Raw genomic sequence first — 23,366 nt, 5'->3', positions numbered from 1 at the left:
GACTCCGTTAAGAATCTGGAAATATATTTCCAATCTATCAATCTATAAAATAATACAATATAATATATAATCCTTTTTGTTCTGCCAAAGATACTGGTAGCCAAACTATTTCCTTTTCATTGGGACGTTTTTTACGTGGCGAGTTCCAAACTCAGTACTCAACCCTGGGGAGGGATAATTCACCATGTCACTTTAGTTCGCCTCCTAATGGATGTTCTTTGGCTACCCATTGGATATTTGATCTAATACTGGAGATCGTGAGTTGCTTGAGCCATATGTAAAGGAATCGTTTCTGGTCAGTTCCAAGTGAATGGCGCTGAGAGAACTTTCGTCACTTCAACTTCTACACATACCTTCATCCTCCAAGCAAAAGCAACGGCACTCCAACTTTGAGAGTGCTCAACACAGGGGAGCAGAGGAAGAGAAAGACCTCCACTCCGTTGGAAAGACCAAATGGAGAAGCACCTGGCTACACCTAGAATTTCCAATTGGCGCCAATTAGGCTATAATCGCTTAAGCATTGTCTATTCCAATAAAGGAAGGATAGCAACCTATACGGCTAATTGTAGATATTTTATCAACAAATATGTTATGTATATTGATGGTCCTCGCAGAAAGCAATTCCTGATATGCTCAACATCAGACAAACGTAACATCAATAAAATATATACATACTGATTATTGAACTACGAAGGGAATGAGAGAATATGTATACAACATATGTATGTATATATATAACATGTTCTCTATGAATGCAAGGTTGTGCATAGGAAAATAATCACAACTGTCGATCGAAGGTTACGGTGCGGGGTCTCGGAACTTGCACATTTATGAACAATAGATGAACCTAATCAGGAGCATTGGGCGGTTTAGAGCGAACATAATACAATGATTTTAGTTGCGGTTGTTTCATAATGGACCTTCTTAATTCCTAAGTGCATCGTTCTCCCTACCTACCTACCTACCCTTAAGACAGACGTTTTCTTGTACAAGTTAGTTCCATCCAAAGATGTATGATTTAAAGTTAGTAGGAACAATAACCCTTTTATAAGAAGAGAGATTTGATATTAATAATCAACTAGGAAAGTTTGGAATATAAACTAAGAAGAGTTCTAGTATTCTACAGTTGAAATACGAATAACATTTTTTTCTTTTAATTTTGCAAGAAAATCACCATAGCACAGAAACAAACTAACCAACATCAACGTTAACAATATGAATAGCAATTTGTGAATGAAATTACATTTGTCGTTGTGCCAACCACCGACCGCCAACCATCAACTAACCCGCAACCATTCACCCACAAACACGGGATTTGTGTAGCGGATGTGAGAAATGAGTACAGAATATTCTGCAAATGCTAAATGCAGCAATGATCTCCACCAGCCACCAGCCTCCAGCTCAATGCTTCTACAACGTTTAGCCCGTTGTGAACTGGCTCGGTTGTGAATAGCTGTGTGTGTGTGTGTGCGAAGGTGAATACCGACGGCGACAATGTTGCTGCTGCTGTTAACGCTGGCTTCGGCTTTGACGGCACTTATTTTTAGCTTTCAATGTAAAATTGCTTTATTTATCATAACGAAAAATAGACGACCTTTAAACCTTCTTATTTCAGCGCTTTTTGGTTTGGTTTGAAAAATCGTTTGCTAATTAAATTATTGCGAAAATAACTAAAACATGCGTTTTGTTAAGGGCTTGTAAATAATAATATATAAAGTAAGACGTAATGAAGTATGGGAATGTAAGTAAGTGGCTTTAAAGAAATGTATAAATTCAAAGATCTCCAGAAAATAAATGAGATTTTAATTAAAAGAAAGCAAACTACAGAAAACTAAAACACAACAAAATAAAATTAAAAAAAAAAATGTAAGATTTAAATATAGTATTTGCGCTAAACCGACCATACTATACTATCGAAATTTTTATGAATATAAATCGGAGAGAAATTTCAAACTACAATCATATTTGGCAACGTATCAACTTATACTATAGGTTGCAAGCTCAATTAGTTTGATGATTAATATGATATAAATTAAAACAAAGAAGCTAAATTTAATATGTAGGGTGTATGAAAAAAACAATAACCGATAAAAGATATGAGGTTCAGACCAAGGTTTAGACCAATTTTAGTACGAAACCACAATATGATTAAGAAATAGACACCACTTACGCAGTTATAATCGAGTTTACATCAGTGCGCCAGTCGTTATTCCTTTTCACTGTTTCGCGCCAAAATGTAAATTCCAAGTGTAGACCCTTCGCCACCTGGTCCTTCCAACGGATTGTTTGTTGATTGGAGATATTTCTCGTTCACAACGAGAGCCATATGCTTCGGTTCTTTATCCAGTCTGGAGAAAGCCGAGCTAATGGCGCAGTTGTTTAGGCCAATGATATCAATATCATCGGCGTATGTACGATTAATTTAGGAAATTTCTCTGAGTGTCATTACCTAGGGACTGGCCAGAAAATATTCTTGTACATATGGCTTATGCTCACGACTTCCGGTCTTAGGCCAAATATCCTCTGAGTAGCCAAGCAGTATCCATTTGAAGGCGAGCTAAAATGAGAAGGCGAATTATCCCTCCAATGAAAAGGACACAATAGACTCGGATAAAGCAGCTTTTGGCAGCACGAAAAGATTTATGCCGCTATGACTAAATTTGGTATCCCCGCAAAACTACAAGTAATACGGCAGTGTAAACTGATATTGAGTAATACCAAAAGCTCCGTCAGGATTGGTAGGGACTTCTCCGGGTCGTTCGATATCAAACGAGGTTTGATCCTATCGTGTGACATTTTCAATCTACTCCTGGAAAAAATAATACGAGCTGCCGAGCTAAATAGAGCCGGTACAATGTTCTATAAGAATGTGCAGCTACTGCGGTACATACATGTTCGACGACATTAACATAGTTCAACGAGCTAAGATGCTGGCTAAATCATGTCGCCCAAAAGGATAAACAAAATCCAGATCTGAGAGTATTCGACGCAGTACTTGCGGGGTTAAGCAGAGGAAGAGAAAGACCTCCATTTCGTTGGAAAGACCAAGTAGAGAAGAACCTGCTACATTTGAAGTATCCAATTGGCACCAAACAGTGAAAAGGAAGAACGACTGGCGACTCAGCGATAATCGTGTAAGCGTTATCTATGCCAATAAAGAAGAAGAAGAATATAGGAATATCAATTGAATGATGTTGTGTACCTAAATTGATTGAAATTGGTTGAGCTGTTCTTGATTTATATATGTAATTACAATGAATATTAACTTACTTAGGGTCAATAACAGATCCATCAATACGTAAAACCAATAAAAAAATGATTTTCTTAACTCCACCGATGTACATTCATTTGTTCGAGTATTGTGGAAATATTGGGAAATTTGTAATTATCCTTGCTTTGAAAATAAAAACAAGCATTTAAAAAAAATGTTTAAATAATTAACTATGCACATACATATATTCATATTTACTTATAAAGGGTCACTTCGTCATTTAATTACGAAGCACATTTTTTTAATTAATAATAAACAAATCTAGTTAGGGGTATTAAACAACTAAGTGAAATTAGGAGGTAAAAAAAAACCTTATCAAATGTTTATCTAGTTAGTCATTATAACAAAAATGTTTTAAAACTTAAATAAAAATTATTAAAAAAACATATTAAATACCTGTGCGTTTTTTTGGCTTTAAAGTTCGCACCGCTTTAAACAAAGGACAAATTCAGTATGATGGCACCTTTGACGTCACAATTGTGAAAAAAAAAACAACAAGACTAAAACCAATAATGGCAGCAATAAGTAAGAGCGCAGTTATTTGGTGTAGAAACCGTGCCGTTCCTGCGTCATCGAATACTTACTTTATATACATACAAACAGAGATGCATGTGTATATATACACAGATATTAACATATATACATACATTTATACAGCATAAGGAAAATAAAAAAAAATATATAAAAAAAAAACTACAAGTATGGATTAAAAGTAGTATAGAGGCAAGAGCAGCGGCAGCGCCAACAGTAACAGTAACGTCGGCGACTTAAAAGTCCACAACAACAGAAGCATCAACTATATAAATAGCAAGGTTCAAAATAACGTCGCTAACAGCATCACTAACAGAATAGTGAACACGAACATCGATACAACACAATATGTTAACAAGCAGCAGCGACAACAGTCATGTCTGCTAACAGAGAAAACAATGCAGGCGACAGCGTTTTAGGCTTGCAACGCACACACATACATACATAGATTTATATACGCATAATGTTAATGCGTGCAGCAGAAGTGCCGCCCGACGATTGGCGCAAGCGGCGTCAACGTTTTGAGGAGAAAGACGAAGTGTTGGGGTAATGCAATAAAGTTGCGGGCGCGGGGAGAGTGATGACGGCAGACCATAAAGTAAATCATCAACGTCAGCATGCATTTGCAACGACAACAACAACAATAGCAACAACAAATATTAACATAAGCAACGTAAAAATAGATTGACCTCAATTTGCAAGCTGACGGCGAATCGAAGCGAAACAAAAATAGCTGCAACAACAACAACAACAACAAAAAGGGTGATAAGAAAAAAGTTTTGCGCCAAATGGCGACCGATGATGCCATGTGGCAAAATGTCAGCAGCCACATGGCCACTGCTGTCGCCAATGCCGCCGCCGTCACTGCCGCTACCATTGTTTCCGCTTGCACTCCTCCCGCACTGCAATAACTGACGCGAAGCACTTACATATAGAAATGCAAAATTTTCTTGAATGAAAACGTTGAACGCTTTGCAGCCAAAAACAGCCGCTCCAAACCGCCATTGAGGAAATCGTATAGAACAGAGCAACAACAACAACGGCAGTGTACAGCGTAGAGCGTAAGGCAATCAGTGTCAGTCTGCAAAGGCGGCAACTTGGTGTTGTGTCAACAAGCAAACCAACAACAACATGGTATGAAACGGCAATCAACAAAAACAACGTTGTTAACGTCAGCAGCAGCAACAATTGCAATGGCAACAACAACAAACACAACAGCAAGAGCAAGAGCAAGCGCAAACGGTAACAGCAACAGCGATGCTGCAACGACCGCACACAGCAACAGCCGCTGAAAGTTTAGTTAAAAGTTGAGTGGCGCAAGTGGCTCAATGCCATCAACTACGCAAAAGTAGAAGCGGAGCCAGCCATGCAATTCCTTACACGTCCACACTTACATGCACACACACACACTTGAAGTTACATACATATACCGAACGCATTATATATTGCATATACATATTTGGGGTATAACAGCAAATACATACCTGTGTGCTAACCTATATACAAGTAAACGCACACCCTTACACATACATATGTATTAGTGATACATATAATCCACGTAGGTATACTGTTATGTTGCAGCTTTGCTCTCGTCGGACCGCATCAGCGTCATACAGCTGCTCTGTTGCGGGGCGCAAAACTTTTCGGCGTGCGGCATTTGTGCGCTTGCCGTGTTTATATTCCAAAGGCCGCTTTTGGATCTCTCTAGTGCAGATGCACTTAGTAATTCCAAGTTCGGCATAAATTTTGGTGCATGTTTTTGCACAGATATGACCCTCGACATTTAATCACTCAACTTTAATGTTATTCTACGGAAAAAATGTTGTTTGTACTTTAAAGCACTTTAAAATTATAATATAATAATTGAGAGACCTCTCAATCGGCAATAAAGATCAATAAACTGGATGATTTTTTAAAAAGTCAATACAGTTGGTAGGCAAGGGGAAGATAATGTCGTTTCAACAAATGAAGGCCTTAAGAGAATAAACACCAGTGGCCTTTCTTAAAAGAGACGCGTTACGAAGAGCGTAAACTTCATAAAGCAGCTTAGAGTTACTCTCGGTAGTAAGGCGGAGTGGAGTGATTCCACGGTCCATCTGCAGTGGTACACAGACGGCTCGAAAACACCGGACGGCATTGGACCGCATACCAAACTTTCCGTATCCATGGGATGTTTTCCGAGTCAAGTATGCAGAAACCAATGTCCATCGCAACTATCGCAACCAGTGTATCACCATACTCAGCCATACTAAAAGCGATCTCATCTAATTTAGTAAAATCGCTATTAGTGGGCGAGCATATAGGAAGGCTGAACCGCTTATCAGTTCACACCTTGTGCACCTGATCTGGGTATTGTGAAATAAAGGCGTATCCGAAAATTAGGCTCACGGCCCTAGGATCCATCTACGTGGATAAGGTTGATATCACCTCCATCGCGCCATCTCCTGAAACTTTTCAGAGTACTGGAACTTTGTGACCATATCTGATATTGGAGAACACAACGAGGCATGTTCAAAACCACAATAATTTTCTACATACCATAACAATACCCTTTCCTAAAATAAATATTGGACGAGTAAGATATTTATAGATAAAATAGTGCAAAATAAAATAATTTTATTAAATAAATTTGTATAAAAAAAACTTTCACTTCGATTGCACCGAAGCTATAATACTCTCCAAAGTTGCATTTTTTATTGCATCTTGGTTTTGATCGATCAGTTTAAATGACAATTTTGTTTATTAACGTAACCATTTAAGCAAAAGTGAGTTTCTGAATTTTCTATGAATATATGGATCTCTGGCTGTCTCGTTTTGGGCCCATTCACCGAATGTGTGATACGCTTAGATGTGAAAAGGCAAATAATTTGAGCATACAAGTAACAACAACACCCGGACATTGTAATTAAATTCCCTGGTTAAATGGTATTCCAAAAAAAACTTTTTCTTTATTTTTTCCTAAGTTGGTAGGATCAACCAAGTTGTTTACAACAGCTGCTTAATCGGTACACCTCAGTGGTGTGTCGGGACTTTTACAATGGACACAATGGATACAAATATGGAACAAAGAATTTGTCTCAAATTTTGTATTTTTAACCAAAATTTGTGTGCAGAATCATTGCGAATGTTGGAAAAAACTTACGGTGGCTCAATTTTATCAAAAATAAAAGCCTACGAGGGAAACCAAGCCTTCAAAGATAGTCAAGAGATTGTTCAAGACATGCCTCGCTCTGGACGACCTTCGATACTTTCACCTAATGAAAATTGGAAAACGTGAAGGATATGGTGCTTGAAAATCGTCATGCAAGTGTTAGAGAGATGGCAAGAGAGCTCGACATTTCTCGCGAATCCGTTCGAATGGTTTGGTGCATAATGAATTTGTTCCAAATCGACAAACGATAAATAAGGAGTTCTGTTTGAACCTATTGAGGCGTTTGCGTGAGAACATCCGTCGAAAACGGCCGAAATTGTGGAAGGGCAATTAATGGATTTTACACGATCAACCATCATATTCACCAGATAAAGATCCATGTGATTTTTGTTGTTCTCGAAACTGATATTGCCACTGCGTGGAACCTGTTTTCAGCCAATCAAGAAAATAAAACAAAATTCACTGAAGAAACAGGAGACCATCCCAAAAAGTTCTTATGAAATATATTACGAAAACTGGAGAAATCGTGGGCATAAGTTTAATACATCTGGTGGTAATTACTTTGAAACCGATAAAACAAAATTCGATGAATAATTAACTAGAGTATTGATTTATATTGAAATGTCTTGCTAATAATTACTTTAAAAGTGTATTTACGACTGTTTGGAAAATAGTATGAATGAATTGTATTACTTGCAATAAAAACTCGACCCCAATAGCCCGGATCTTAATGAGTTGAAACAAACGTTACTTTCAATATATCTATTACGCGAAGATTTCTTGCTTCCAAAGATTTCTACTCAGTACACTTTGTTATGTTACAAAGTCGTATCTATTTTGACTTATCACTATTAAATCAATTAGGATCATAGATTAGTTCTAACTATACTAACCTGGACAAGTTAGAATATTCATGCGAAAATCCTTACTATATTATGTTATTCAATAGAAACGAGAAGCTTTCAGCAATATTAATATTATAAAAAAATTATTATATGTATATAATATATGTATATTTCTATATTATAAAATTTATATTCAAATTCAACCATAAAACTATTTAAATAAATTTAAAGTGCAAAACATTAGTCACAACACACATAAATCATATAAAGAAATGAAAACAAACAATATTAAACTCCAACCACCGCACTCACCAAACAAATATTGTAGGGAAAATCATCAACTACCCAAGAACTGAAAAGAAAATTCTGCCAAAATCGTTGGGTGCTCTTTTACAGGCAATTGGGTGGATTTTGGGGTGGCCTTTTCTGTATCCATTTACTGACCCCGGGTTATATTTAGTACAATCTAAAAATAGAATCGAAGGTCAACACAATTGCTCACGAACACGAAACCGAAGTGCCACGACACAGAGACACACATTCGGAGTGTAACGTTTGGCGTTCGTCGCTTTGCACTTCGGCTAGCTGCAAGAACAACAATTTGCGAAATGTAGGACTCTGAATTAGCAGTGATGACGCCGCCAAATGACGCCAGCAGCGCTGCTGCTAACAACAGCTGGCAGCAACTGTAAACTTCGGAAAAAGGCTGCTGTGGTGCGTCAAGCGCGAAATTATCCAATGCATACACACAAAAATACATGAGTATATGTATATGCATTAGGATATATATGACTATACTTTTATTGTCGAAGAGGGCACATTCAACAGAGCGTTTGCGGAACGAAAACTTTCGTCAAAGCATGACACTCGTGCCACGAATGGTGGATGGATGGCAAGGAATTGTTGTCGAAAGAGCTTTTGCATGCTATAAGTTGGGTCAAAAGTTCGGTAACCTACTCGAGGTTGTTGAACCAGCACCAAATTTATGACGTACGTTCGCACTCACTGTATACGTGTGCATATGAAGATCTTCTGAATATCGTTATATAAATTTTTTTCTCAACAATGAGAAGCGACTATCTGTTTCGTATTTTGGTAAATTCTTTCAGCATTAATGGATATAATACAACTTTTTCCAGATGATATTGAAATTATAAATTTTTGAAAAGCGCCGCCAATTAAAAAAAAATTGATGCCGTACTTCCAAAAAGGCAATTTATATGTTTATGCTATATTGAAGATGCGCAGCAAACCTTAGAAGTTATATACTAAAATGGACTAACCTATGTCCAGAAATATTTAAAAATAAATTAGTTTGAAAGCTGTTTTAAGGTACTTGAATCATCAGATGTGGTGCTCTGAAACAACTTTTTCGAAAAAATAAAATTTATATAAATATCACTTCAATCGTCGAAACACTTCTCAAACACGATTTTTTTTTATAGATTTTTGCTCTTAATAGATGCTCGAAAATAATCATTTAACATTGATGTCAAAGATACGCCACGCTTTAGCAGGCAGATAAAATATTTGAATTCGTCGAATCTGACCTTCCCATTAGCACTATTGCGATTGTCTAGAGTTAAACATGTCTACACGAATTAACGCAAAAAGCTTCATCGATAAATGTCTGAAGATGGAAGGATATGAAGAGTGAGTCACTTACGCTTCTTGAAGCCGAAATGGCAATGGTTGAATGACGTTGCAACAAGCCTGAATTGATGTCAGGTAGAAGCTCCAACACGGATCGGTAACGTCGACAATTTTACATCTTAAGTTTGAGCCAATAGCAGAGGATTTGTGTTCCAGTAGGAAGGCTCGTAAAGCAGATGATTTCTACCTTTTACTGACTATATTTGTAAAAATCGACTCTCCTAGTTACGCATATCGAAAGAAAGATTAACATTTTTGCTATCGAAAATATTTCACTTTTGATGCATATGTATTACTCTAACTGATAGGCTGTTGCCTGATTCTTTATGTACTTGACAAAGAGGAAGAAATCAATGGCAATATTTTGCAATGTCACCCCATCATTCGACATAAGGATTAAGACAAGATAATCTTTAAGGTTTCTTTCATGTTCAAGTTAATAGTTTTTTGGTTAAGAGGAAAGCACTAAAAATTAGTCAGAAAGACTTCGGTTCGATTGAAATGTTTATATAATTCCTACGGTGCCGCTCAGCAGACCCAGGTGAATGTATAATCGGATGAATATAAAAATATATATACTACCATTACGACCTCGGTCGACTGATTTTCTGTCTCCGGAGACTCATCGTTAATACGAGTAATAATACGTTTTATGACATGCTGTTAGTCGGAAAGCATTGATTCACAGACGTTAACGCGACGCTCTTTTTCAAAAAAAATTTAGAGATTTTGAAACCAAACGTGCTTTTATTCTCAAGCAGATGTAAAATAAATAAGCTAGTCATAGGAATTTTGGCTGCGCAGATTTTTCCGTCAGGTTAAATTATAATCAGATGTACATATATAAAATATATATACGGTTTTTGAAAAAATGGCGGCACAACTGAAAGTTGACCAAGAAAAACAAAACGCAAGAGAACTAGAGAGGAATACTAAGGGTTTAAGGGCACATTCCTCTGTTGGATACAATCGGCGAAGATTAGAAGGAGCCTTTTTTTAGAGAAGTATTGGATGGATTTCAACTGATATTAAAATTTTATAAAAAGTATGTGCTTTGAAACCCAAAGAAATGGATGATCTTATTGATTGCTTAATAGATAGATTCACATGTCTTTTAGATAATCACAAAGTCGTGCGACGTTTGAAGCTCAAAAGAGAACTGATCACTTGCACTGCCATTGGGGACAGAAGCAAAAGTCAAAAGATAACAAGTGACCGACTATTGCGTTGGAAACGTTGAAGAACTGCGATGTAGACCTATACCCTTGAGAATTGTTTACAGGTTGAACATTTACTTTCATGTTTCTCAACTGTTTATATTTTAAGCTTGTGATTAATTAAGAAACGAAATTAAAAAGTGAACTATTTTGAAAACAATAAGTTATTAAAACAAAAAAAAATACTTTGCAACCTTTTAGCAGTTCAGGATCCTCAAAAGATGCAAAAGCTTACCACATATCATTTGATTTAATATTCATCGAAATTTCTAACACCTAGAAGTAAACATCGGAGACTCTATAAAAAATATGTACAGCATGACAAGCTGAATCGATTTAGCCATGGCCGTCTTTCCGTTCATCTGTATACATATTATTTGAACTAATCACCTAAAAGCTTCATGTTTCCACGACAGTCGGTTTTACGTAATCCAAATGGAGCGGAGTTTTTATCCAGCCAAAGACTGTTAACTCGGCAGAACTCTGCCGCTACAACAACTAAATCGATATAATCTGCAAACAAATTGTTCAGATCGAATGATTATAGCATATAGCTGAAGTTCTTGTCTGAAAAGTTTTTCATTTGTGAATTTACATTTCCAATCGTTTTAAAACATTTATTTTTTTTATGAAAAATTTCAATAATTTGTATGCAATTTAATATTTTTCATATATTATAAGTGACAAGGTCATATTAGCATAGACACGCTTGTTTTATGCGGCGCTTTAAAGACAGTTAATGACGACTTAAGCGAAAGCAATTGCATTTAACTCACACACATATGCATACATCCGCTTTTAACGGTTGCTATTAACACATTGACCTAGAAAAACTTAAACGAGAATAGCTCGCCTTGCTTGCACTCCGAAATTCCGAATTCAATGCAAATACTCGTAAGAAGGAGCTTTTATTCAAATGCCAAGCAGAGGGAAAGCACAAGAGTTGTGACGTCACCAATGGCATTCATTCACAGGATACATATGCTGGCCACGCAGTGCAGCAGCATTGAAGACAACGGCAGGAGTGGCAGCAACATTGCCACACACATGCGCGTATACTATATAGCTATTGATGTATGTGTATGTGTATATATATGCTGCTACAGCGCAGACCAACACATCAATGAAAATTTATATGTGGCGCAGGCAGCTGCCATTTGGAGGACCTTCCACAAGTACAGCAAAGGCGAATTCATTGAGGAAATCAACATAGACACACACAAACACAAGCATACATATGTTGAGTTATAATAGAGATATATGTGCTGGCTGCTGGCGTCCCTTACCGACTGGCAACAGCACATAGCGACGCAGGAGCTGCGCAGGACCATTAGCGGCAGCAGCAGCGCCGCCAGCGCGTTGAGAGCCTTGCTTGCTCCGCATTCATGCCGCACACACACACGCTCGCACATTTATGCATGCATATGTACAGCAAACGCCATGTTAGCAGCGTTGACGCGTTCGTCAGCCGTTTATTTCCCATACGGATTTCGGTTGGCGTTACTGGCGCTTCTTCTGCTTGTGGCTGATTATGGTAGAAGTGAAGTTTGCATTGCAGCACATTTCTGAATTCAGTTGAATAGTCGTCCTCAAGCCAAACAGTCGAAATTCGCTCCTCGTAATGCTACTGCTTACGGTCTTTCAAGCCTTTGACACTGGCTGTATGTGGTTTTTGTATAACGGTTAAAGCGTTAGCGTTGCAGTGAAAGTTTAAAACAAAACGGAAAACGCAACAACTTGTGTGTTTCAGTTTTGTAAAATTCAGCTGCCTTGCATTGGATTTTCAAAATACGTTATCATTTTCGCTTATGTTGCCAGCTTCGTACGTAATGTGGACGCTTTGTTTATGTTTACACGCCCACGCAGAATTCTTCAAGTTGCTGTGCACGTGCAACAATTGAAAAGCTGCACCATTTGCAATGTGTGTGTTTAAGTGTTGCAGTGAAAAATTAAAAAAAAAATAAAAAAAAAGTAAAAATAAAAAGTAAAATTTTTTTATAATATTGTTAATGACATGCTGTTTTTAAAGCGAATGCTGTTTCTACAAACGAATTCAAATGTATTTTGGTTGTGTGAAAAAAAAACTTATTAAAAAAATAATAAAATAACAGAAAATAGTGTCACTTACTTAACAAATCCTTTGTCTTTTTTTTTTGTTTGTCTTTACAAATCAAGGAAAATAATGCGTCGCTCATGAGGACTGCGTAACTGGAATTATCTTCAATGGAATTAAGGTATTTTAGCACACAATTTTTATTTATTTCTATTAAATTCATTATTTCATTTTATTATAGTTAAATTTGAAAACCAGCTGCAAGAAAATGAACAAAAGATATGAATATATACTAGCCCTCAATTTTTTAAACTTGTATACTATTTATTGAATTTGTTGCAATTATATTAATTTTTTATTACAATAAATTAAGCTTTTAATATTTAAATACTTTTGATTTATTTTCTCAAACAAAATTTGAAATTTGAATTTTCTAATTTTTTTTTAATTTAGATTTTTTTTAATTTTAAATTTTTTTCTTATTTTTTAAATTTTTATTACTGACAGGAGTTTTACATATGTATATCAATGTCAACAACAACAAAACCACTAAAGAAAAAAAGTTAAAATATACATTTTTTTAAATGGTGTTTGCAGACTTTCTATTAATCTTAAACAACTTTTTTGTATTGTTTTAGGAGAGTTTAGATATTAAAAATAATGGCTTAATTTGATTAGTTTTTCGATACTGAGTGTGTTAATGCAATTAAATTTAATTAAAAGTTATAAAACTACTTTCAATATAACATTGAAAAATAGCAGAGGTATAAAACGTACTGTTGCCTACAAATTTTCAAAATTTTGTGTGCTCCTTTTGCTCATATCTTATACTAAACACCTTTAAACGGACACCGATTGTAAGTGAGTTGCGAAATAAAAATAGTAATCTGTATTTTTGTATAATAATCTATATTTTTTCGCTACACAAAAACTAGTTGCAATAATTTTGGCAAAATAAATTTCGAAAATATTTATAATTTTCGAAAAAAATATGTTTTCTAAAATAAATTTCGAATAAAATATCTTTTCTAAAATAAATTTAGAAATTATTAAATTATTAAATTATAAAATAAATTTAGAAATTATTAAATTTATTTATATCAAATAAAAATTAACGGAACATAATATTCAGATTTATATTAAAAATTGCTCAAATTATGCCATAAAAAAAACAATTTTTGCATTAATTTATAAAGTAAAATATTACTGATGAATATTATTTCGTATTTTTTTTTAACAGTTTATTTTTACTAACGGAACATTTGCAACAGCGCCTTTACACCTTAAATTCCTTTAAATTACACAAATTTCAACACAACAAAAACTTCGTTGCATATGACGTCACACTTGGCAATGTACGAACTCAGCGTACATACATATAAATAACAGCGCTTACAAGTGCAGGCACACATATATACATATTAAATAGAATAAATGAGCAAACTAGCATTACGAAAACATACAGTTTAGCAAGTTATATATATATATATAGTATACATATAAGTATGTATACATATGTATATATATATACATGTTAATATATAACACTTGCTGTTGCATTACACGAAAATCATTTATTAATATTTTGGTAATTATTCTTCCGCGCTCCCCATCAGCCCTTTTAACAGCCTCCAAGTCTTGTACATTAAATGCCAAAGCGCGCCAACATTTCCGTAAGGGCTGCGCAAGGGCACAGCACAGTTAGAGTTACAGTATCCCACCATGCTACCCATATACAGACCTCTCTGCCGCTTCAGGCCAGCCAGCGATCATATTGATTTTACTCCCCAGAATACAGGCACACGTGAATTGCATGAATCGTCTCGACATATAAATCAAACTGTCTCGAAACGAAATGTGTAGGACAAACCTGACGTATGAGTAATATTTATTTACTGCTAGCGAGTGTATACCATATTAAAAAAGTTGCGCATACGCACTGCCAACCCAACAGCACTTTAAGAGGCGAACCGTGACGTATGAGTGATATTTTTATCATATTCAATTTTTCAAAGCGCGACTTTCAATAATCCTTTCCTCTTCACAATTTACTAAAATTAACTTTACTAAAATGATGAAAGTTGATTAAAATAGATTTTTCGAACGTAATGCCAGTTTACTACCTTAGTATATGTGCATTTGTGCATGCTATCAGCTGCCAAGCGCGTACGTGACTAACGGTATATCAAACCGCATAAGCTTTTGTCGTCATAGCTTTCATAGGCTTCTATGCCATATAGGCATATATTTATCTCGCCTTTTTTTGTTTTCCTCATTTTTCACTTGTATGAGTGATCTGGTGTGCGGAGAAAATTTAGCTTGTTCGCTAAGGAGGCCAATTATAGTTAGTATTTGTTTACTAAATTTAAGCTATAACTATGCTAACAGTCTATCAGCATCAAGAAAAGTTTTGAAGAGTAAATAATGCAATTTTTAATTTAAATTCATTGCACAGAAAACTATTTTCAAGCGAGTTATATGGCTTTTTTTTATGAATTAGTTATTTCAAAATATTTTTTGACCAAAAATTCAATTTTTCTTAATTGATATACTTAACATATTGATAATTATTTTATTTTACTGAATGAAAAATACTATACCTTGAAATTATTACCAAAGAAGTTCAAAATAATTACTACAAAGATTCGAAATCTGCTACATAAATTTAATTTCTAAAAAATACGAATGCAAAATTAGGAATTGATCTGACAGGTTTTAGGCAATCCAAGTCGTTTTAAGTTATACCACTGAATTCTTCAGTGCGTATGAGTAACATTTTACGAAAAATAATTCGCTTACTTAATTTGCGCTATGTATTTTTAGATATACGTGCAAATATATATAAAATAATTTATTTATTTGTTACCTTTTAGCGTGTGTTTTTCTTTCGTTGCTAGAACATATTGATTTATTTTAAAAATGGTATTGTTCTAAATCTCTTCTTTCTCTAGGGTGAAATTAATAGAAAAAAAACGATTTTTTCATATTTGGGGATAAAGGATTTAAAGGCTTCTAAATAATTCCCGAAGTATTTATATTATTTGATGGACAATATCTTCTAAAGAGAACTGTTTTGTAGGTTTCATCCACGGAGAAAGCCCAAAATCCAAAAAAAAAAAAATGTTAGCATTGCCGAAGATCGCGTGCATCAATTTTTGTTTTTTTTTTTTTTTTTTGGCATTTTACCGTATGTTCTTAAATGTGATGTATAAATATATCCCAAACTCAATAAAAAAGTTTTTTTTGTTTTTTAATAACCAAAAATCGCCATTCTTTGGGCAGCATTACTAGCTGTGCTACTCAAAATCCCACTTAATTCACTTTCTCAGACAATGTGTACTTCCTTACATTTTATTTTCCTGCCTTAAATTTCTTTTCCCCATAACCTCCCATCTCTGCTTTTCGTTTATACATTTATCCAGCCCTTTTGGGCTCGTTTGCTTGTTTGGCTTTTGTCCCCTTCATCACAAAAAATACAGAGATTCGGAGGCCATTTACCTGCTGACGTCATCAAAAGGCATTCCGTATACTACACACATTTTTGCCTACACAAAATTGTTGCTGCTGTTAGGCCTCCATTTTTTCAAATATCATAAGGAAGCATATACAAGCCCACATTTGGGCAAATTTGGCTACCCCAATCGTTTGGCTGGCTGCTCGGCTGAAGCTCTCCTTCAACGAATGATTGTTGTTGCTGTTAGGTATACTGAATTCTGTTGCTGCAGCTGGCGTTGTTGTATTAAAACCCACAATTTTACCCAGTAACCTAGTGAGTCGCAAGTAATAACACATTTTGAGCGTTATCTCTTCGCGACACGAACTCAAGGAAAATCACAGCTTTCGCTTTCACTTTCGTGCATCCCTCTCACAACCGCTCTTCACTGCTCTCTTCTGCGATTCATCGTAATTTGTTTGGCTGCTTATTGTTAGTAGGGTGCTTTTATTTGACTTGGGCTTTTGCTGGATTTCTTTTTTCTTTTAATAAATTCTCTCATTTCTCCTTTTTTTATTTATTTCGTTTTTGCTCCCGCCAATTTCGTTTCTATTGCGCCTTTATTATTTCAATTTTATACTCGTCACAATTTGTGTTTGCGTCGGGTACCCACGCACGTCTCGCGTCCTAGTATCCTAGTTTGGCATACACTACATTTGTGGATTTACTAAAACTTTAAAATCGTGCGAACTAAAATTTACTAAGGACATAAATACATGCAATCATACACTCATTTCAATGAATATGTTATACATTTTTATTAAGATTTCCATTTGTATATTTATGAAATAAAAAATTAAATTAATATTACTGAATTAAATTTTATATACAAGTTATACACCTTATGATTTTAAGTTCTTCTGGATGTGGTAATTAGAAACAATATTTATAATATAACAAAACAATGTTCATTGGTTATCTTAATTGTTTTTGGGCCAAGTTTTTCAAGAAGGTCAGTTTTCACTCACGTTTATGGCAACATATGTATTGTAGAAAAATACGTATAAAATACAATTTCCCTCGATTTCACTCTGACCAGATACCTCGACAAATTACAAGTAAATATGGAAGTAGCTTGATACTTCTGTCTGTGATGACATGCACTTATTGATTAATTTATCGAAGTGAATGCAAAAAAGGAAGTTACATTTCGGAGCAATACATCTATTTATTTATTGATACTTTTCTGACAGTTACCTCCGCTTGAAAGACAGTACAGCGGTCTGATAGTCTGAAATTATAATTAATGGAGAGCTTTAAGATTGCCTCTTAACTTCGATTCATCGGTGAAAAAAGTCACTGCACCCTTCCCCAACGGTTTCGCGACTCCCCCAAAACCCCTGAAGGTATATGAGTCGAGAAGAAGGGTTCTGCCATGCAGTGATCTAGATTGTAAGGAATGAAATTAAAGTAGTGAAAAATTTTAGTATGTCACTACGTGGGACCCCTCCTGTACCCAGATTTCCTAAACCTTATAGCAGCTGTCGCCGCTATGCACCCACCCAGATATGTCCAGGAAAGGTATCTTGTAGAATAGCATTGACTGCCACTGTTGGGGTGTTTCTTAGTACAACACAGATGCCGATGAACAGTGCGGTTTTTCTAAGTGCCAGCTACCGGCCAACGTAAGCATAAAACATTGTTGGCTTAACTAAATTTTTAATCATATTTGGCGAGAAGCCCCAGCTCTGCCTATTGCTCCTCTAAAACAGTATAAGGTAATCGGTACCTTTCTCACTCTTTCCTCCATATTTGACTTCCATTACAGCTTCCTATTAAAGATAAACCAAAAAACTTCACCCTGTTACCTTAAATTAAAGTAACTCTGAATTTAGGGATTTCCTAGTGATCAAGCCAAGCAGATTCAGCATTCTCAGATTTAATTAAAAAAAATACTAATAATTAAAATTTGAATATCTGCTCTAAAGGAATTATTTTGAAATAAAATTTGAAAATTTTTATGGATTATTATGTCAAGTAAGATTAACACTTTGATATTAGACAAACTAACTTAGAAGCAATTAGGACGTGTAACAGATTTTCGTTCAGTGCTTTGATATTGAAGCCTTTAGAATCATAATCAGAAGAATCTGCAGAAAAATCTGAGTGAAATTAGTAGCTACTGTTCCAACCAACTATAAATGTTAATTACAGTAGCTCTCATCGTTTGACATAAAAAGTAAACCAAAAATGGTATTTCTAAACCAGGAGCAGGTAGTAATCACCAGCTTCGGGTTCCGGACTATAAGGTCGATGCATAAGAACGTCCCAACTATGCTCCCCCATTTTCTGGCAGGCCATACTCGATGTGTATGGCCCAGTGTTTTCTTTGGATCACAACTTCTCTCCTTTCGGACAAAGCTTTTCGCTTATGGTCGACCATTATTGACAGCATAGATATGAATTAAGAGTTTGGCCTTAGGGCTGCTCATAGTAGATGACCCCTTGTCTAGATGAAACCTTCTTCACGGTACATCCTGATTTCACCATTTTCTTTTGACGTTGTCGTGAATGACCCACTTTTATCGCCAGTAACCGTCCGGTATAAGGTCCATATGGAACTTGATAACCGTCAAATATTTCGTTATTTTGAAAATGTTTTTTTTTTCTGTTTTTATTATATTATATTTATACCAGATATTAAGGCATAATTTTATAATAATTTTGAAAACACTGATTACCAAAAGAAAAGGTGTTATGAATAAAAAAAAACATACTGTAGACCTCTTATAAATGTTTGAATGTTTGCAGTTATGCATGAGTTAGTTTACCATGTTAAAATTTGTCTATGAAGTGTGATGTATCTTTCCAGATTAAAAAAACAGTATGCAATGGCAAATATGTAAATATTATTCGATATGTCGATCAGCTCCTGGCAGTTTTCAATTATTAAGAACAGTTCAAAAGTCGACTGACCTCAGGGAAATTGTGTATCATGTAGAGAACGCTACTAAAGTAAAACCTGAACTGAATTAGGTGTTTTCTTTAAGAAAGTTCGACGTATAGGGATGCCACCTGTTTAAACATTTTAGGAAGAAATTAAGAAAACGTTTAACCCAAATATTTTTAAAGGGTTGCCACCTGTTTGATATTTGTAAGACAATTAAATTTGCATTTTAAACAAATTATTACTTCCATGCAGATGCAATTTTACACCGGCTTCAAACTGAGAATTTTTAGAGAAGTTGCCACCTGTTTCAAATAGCAAAATAACTAAAACAAATTGATAAAATAAATCAAAAAACACAATATCAACACGCAATTAAATTATTTTAACAATATTTATGTTGGAGGTAGTGTTTATAAGGGTTGCCATATATTTGCAATTTTGTTTCCAACAACTTGATTAGCAAATGTTGCAATATTGATACCAAATTAAAGAATTTTAACTATTTTCAGATGTAAATGAAAATATTTTCAATATAATCAACAACTTTTGTTTCGAACTTCAAATGCTCTAGAATTCACCTGTCCACCGCTTTTCATTTATTATAATTTGTTGTTGCAGTAAATTAATATTGCAAGCGGCATCGGATACCGACCTCTTCGATTGTGACGTATGCCGAATGAAGGCCGAAAGTAAACACCACAATGTGCACATTTAATGGCATTGACTATACATATCTAAATACACGCACACCCAACCCGCAGCAACCCCTCAACCGATCATATTCCGACTGCGATTTTTTCAATGAACTGCAGTTAACTGTGTTGCTGCATCGTTACGTGTAATATATGTAATTGTATATACATATACGTATATACATACTTTTTATATATATGCAATAGTGACTGTATGCTTACATACACTTATTTGTACATGTATAGGCGACCCTTAATGGCCTTCTCCGCGCCCTTAACTTCACCATATACATATTGGCAGAAGAACCATTAACTGCAACATACAAATGTATATGCATGTACATTTGCAGATGCCGCCGTCCTTTCGTGACGCTCCAACTGCCCTTTGCTCATCGACATTTTTGGTATATATGCATGTATGTATGTATATTATGTACTACTTCTGTGAGTGTATGCATCCTTATGCGCACGAATTATAAAGGACGTGAGTGACGTACGAAATATATTGATGTAAATGTGTACGTACTTGCTCCTAGATACATACATACATACTGAAAACTATGTGCAAAAATCGCTTTTATAAATAAGATTTCTATTATTTTATTCAAGTGAGGAAATGCCTATTGTTATAAGTTTTCGACTTCACAAATATAAATTTTATAATATTTATTAAAAAATGTTTTCCCATACCGGGAATCGAACCCGGGCCTCCCGGGTGAGAGCCGGGTATCCTAACCACTAGACAATATGGGACACTTAATGCTGCTCCACTAGTCAGTTTACAATAAGCAAGCGCGGGGGATATTTTAACCAGCTATTTTAGAATAGAGTATTGATATGTGTGTATGTGCGAGTGAAATGTTGTGGCAGGCATATTTTTAAAATCAAAATGCATAAAATGCGAGAATACACATGTAGTCCATAATCATAAATTTAAATTCTTGAGTATATTGGAAAGAGGGATATATTTAGAATTAATTTAAAAATTATATTCGTATTTTTCTATAATTTCTATTTAATTTAATAAAAATGTCTTATCCGACAATTTAAATAGTTAATGAGAGTTATAAGTATTAGGAATATTTCCAATAAAATTTTTTGAAATTAAGTACATGTCTATATGGTTAGCTTCTATGCTACCGAACTTAACGTTTTTTTTTTATTTTAAATTTATTATTTATAAATTAATCAAATATCAAATTATTATATATTTCACACATTGACTGATATTGTCGGTAAAAGTCAACTATAGGTTCTGGAGACCACTTATTTGTTACATAAGGGATTGAACTGTATTGGTTCCATTTAAACAATTTTGGTCGTAAGGTGGCACACTTCAAAGGTATTATTCGTGCAAAGTTTTATCCCGTTAACTTAATTGCTTCTTGATGTGTATACAGGAAAGTGAAAGAATCAATAAAGTTGTGTTATGTGGGAAGTAGGCATTGTTGTAGTCCGATTGCGCCCATTTTCCACTGTACTATAGAATGGAATGTTATATACCGAATTTTTTGAAACCGATCGGGCGGGTCTGTAGTTATGCATTTAAAAGTGGGCGGTGTCACACCCATCATCCAACCAGCGTGTCACTAAAGCCCTATCATACCATCTTGGGGTAAAATTTAATGTCTCTGGCATATTTAGTTATTGATTCATCCCGCTTTTGGTAGTAGCGTTATATGAAGAGTGAGCGGGATTATGATCCGATTTCATCCGTTTTTACACTGTGGGTAGGAGTTCTTATAATATTTGCGCTAGGCGAATTAGGTTGTTTTAGCTTTAGTTATTTAGAAGATATGTACATTACTTATTAGAGAGCAGGGCCACGCCCACTTTTTCAATCTTAATTTGGTGTTTAGTTACGGAACTTTATGGGTTTTCGGTTAATGGCATTTGTGGGCGGCATGACAGTGGTTCAATTACGCCCTTCTATAAACTCGTAATACTTTTATATTAAGAAACAGGCATACCAAGCTTCATCAATATATTTAAATTTTTGCTCAAGTTACAGCTTGAACGGATGGCCCGACAGACTGACAATCATCCGGATTTCAACTTTTCTCGTCACCCTGATCATTTATATATAGAAAGTCCTATATCTTTTTAGGCGATACAAACAACCGTTGGGTGAACAAAATTATTGTAATATGTAGAAACTTGTTGCAAAACTATAAAATGGTAGAAAATACTAAGTGAGCCAGATAAGTCAGTAGACTAATGTCTGTGCACTTTAGAAATTCATTATATTTCTAATTTGTCAAAATTTTAAATTTATCAAGCATTTCGTTTTCTATGTCTTAAATAAAAAGCTCTTTTCTTGATAAGTTGTTAAGATGTCAAATGCTCTTTTCAGTGCGCTTTACGAATTAAACATCTGATTGAGCATCTTGTTGTGAAAATGGAAGTTATTTTACTTTGTTGTTATTGTTAAACAAAGACAAAAAATTGGGAGAATAGGGTTCGTAGGCGGTATTTAAAAAATTTACACGACGATGGCAATTCGATTTAATATTAACAACATTTTATTAATTTGTCAAGTGCACAAAATAGAGGTACAATTTCCTTCCTTTTTTGTTAGGAAGGCATCTATATCTTCTACATTTACTTCATCTCAATCACATTGTTTAGTTAGTTCTACTATTTCCACCATATCGGCAGAGTGTGCCCAATGTATTGGCTATTACTTAAATTGAAAAGTTCTTCCATAATCCTTTCAAAGCTATAAGATAATATACATGTAAGGTTTATGTTTTCTGCAGCATTTATGACTTTGTAGTTTTCCAAAAAAAATTTTATTGCTTTTTTTCTACATCTAAAATTGGAAATGATGCATTGATCCATCGATTGTGGCCAAAAAATAGTAAGCCTTTGGTCATAATTTAAAAAAAAAAAATACTCGTAACATACTCTTCTAAATCTATGTCGTCCCAGAATAAACGCATATTCGACGGTACATTTCTAGGTGCAAAAACCAAAAATTGTCGGCCCATAATTCATAATTCCGACCTCTTTTACGCATAGCTTCACGCAAACGACGCATAACACTCAAATGGTATTCATCGTCGACTGTTTGGTCGGTCGGCAGGAATTCGTAGTGCACCACACCTCGATAATCGAAGAAAACTGTTCACATAACTTTGACATTTTACCTGCATTAAGGTGTTTTTTCGGTTCCGACTCACCTTTGCCACGATATTGGGCCGATTGATCGTCTACTTCCGGGTAGTAAGCATAGATCCAAGAATTATTGGCAATTCTAATATGCTTCATAACATCCTGGTAGTCAGAAAGTACTGTTTCAGAGATGTTAACGGGACGCTATTTTTCGATAAAATTCAGTGATTTTTGATTTAAGCTCAATAGATCTTTCAAAACGGTCTTCACTAATCCTTCCGATGCTCCAACGATGTCAGTAAGATTGCTGACTGTTAATCGTTGATCAAGCAACAATTCCTTCATTTTATTGGCATGTTCATAATCAGTTGATGTCGATGGCCGTCCAGACCGAGCTTCGTTGCCTCTCTTTGAATAATTTGCATTAATCAAAAACACTTGCTCGCGACAAACAAT

At 35.0% G+C, this 23,366-nt stretch overlaps 1 non-coding gene across 1 annotated transcript; it reads right to left on the bottom strand.

Moving 5' to 3' along the window:
* Nucleotides 1–20,477: 20,477 nt before the first annotated feature.
* On the bottom strand, nucleotides 20,478–20,549 carry Trnae-cuc. The gene has a single exon. It is a non-coding gene; the product is annotated as a tRNA-Glu (tRNA).
* Between the last annotated feature and the right edge of the window lie 2,817 nt (nucleotides 20,550–23,366).

This window comes from Bactrocera latifrons, unplaced genomic scaffold, assembly GCF_001853355.1.
Source record: "Bactrocera latifrons isolate USDA-ARS-PBARC rearing strain unplaced genomic scaffold, ASM185335v1 scaffold_5, whole genome shotgun sequence".
NCBI classification, from domain to species: Eukaryota; Metazoa; Arthropoda; class Insecta; order Diptera; family Tephritidae; genus Bactrocera; species Bactrocera latifrons.
Note: the sequence above shows the minus strand (reverse complement) of the source record. Positions and strands in the feature narration are given on the sequence as shown.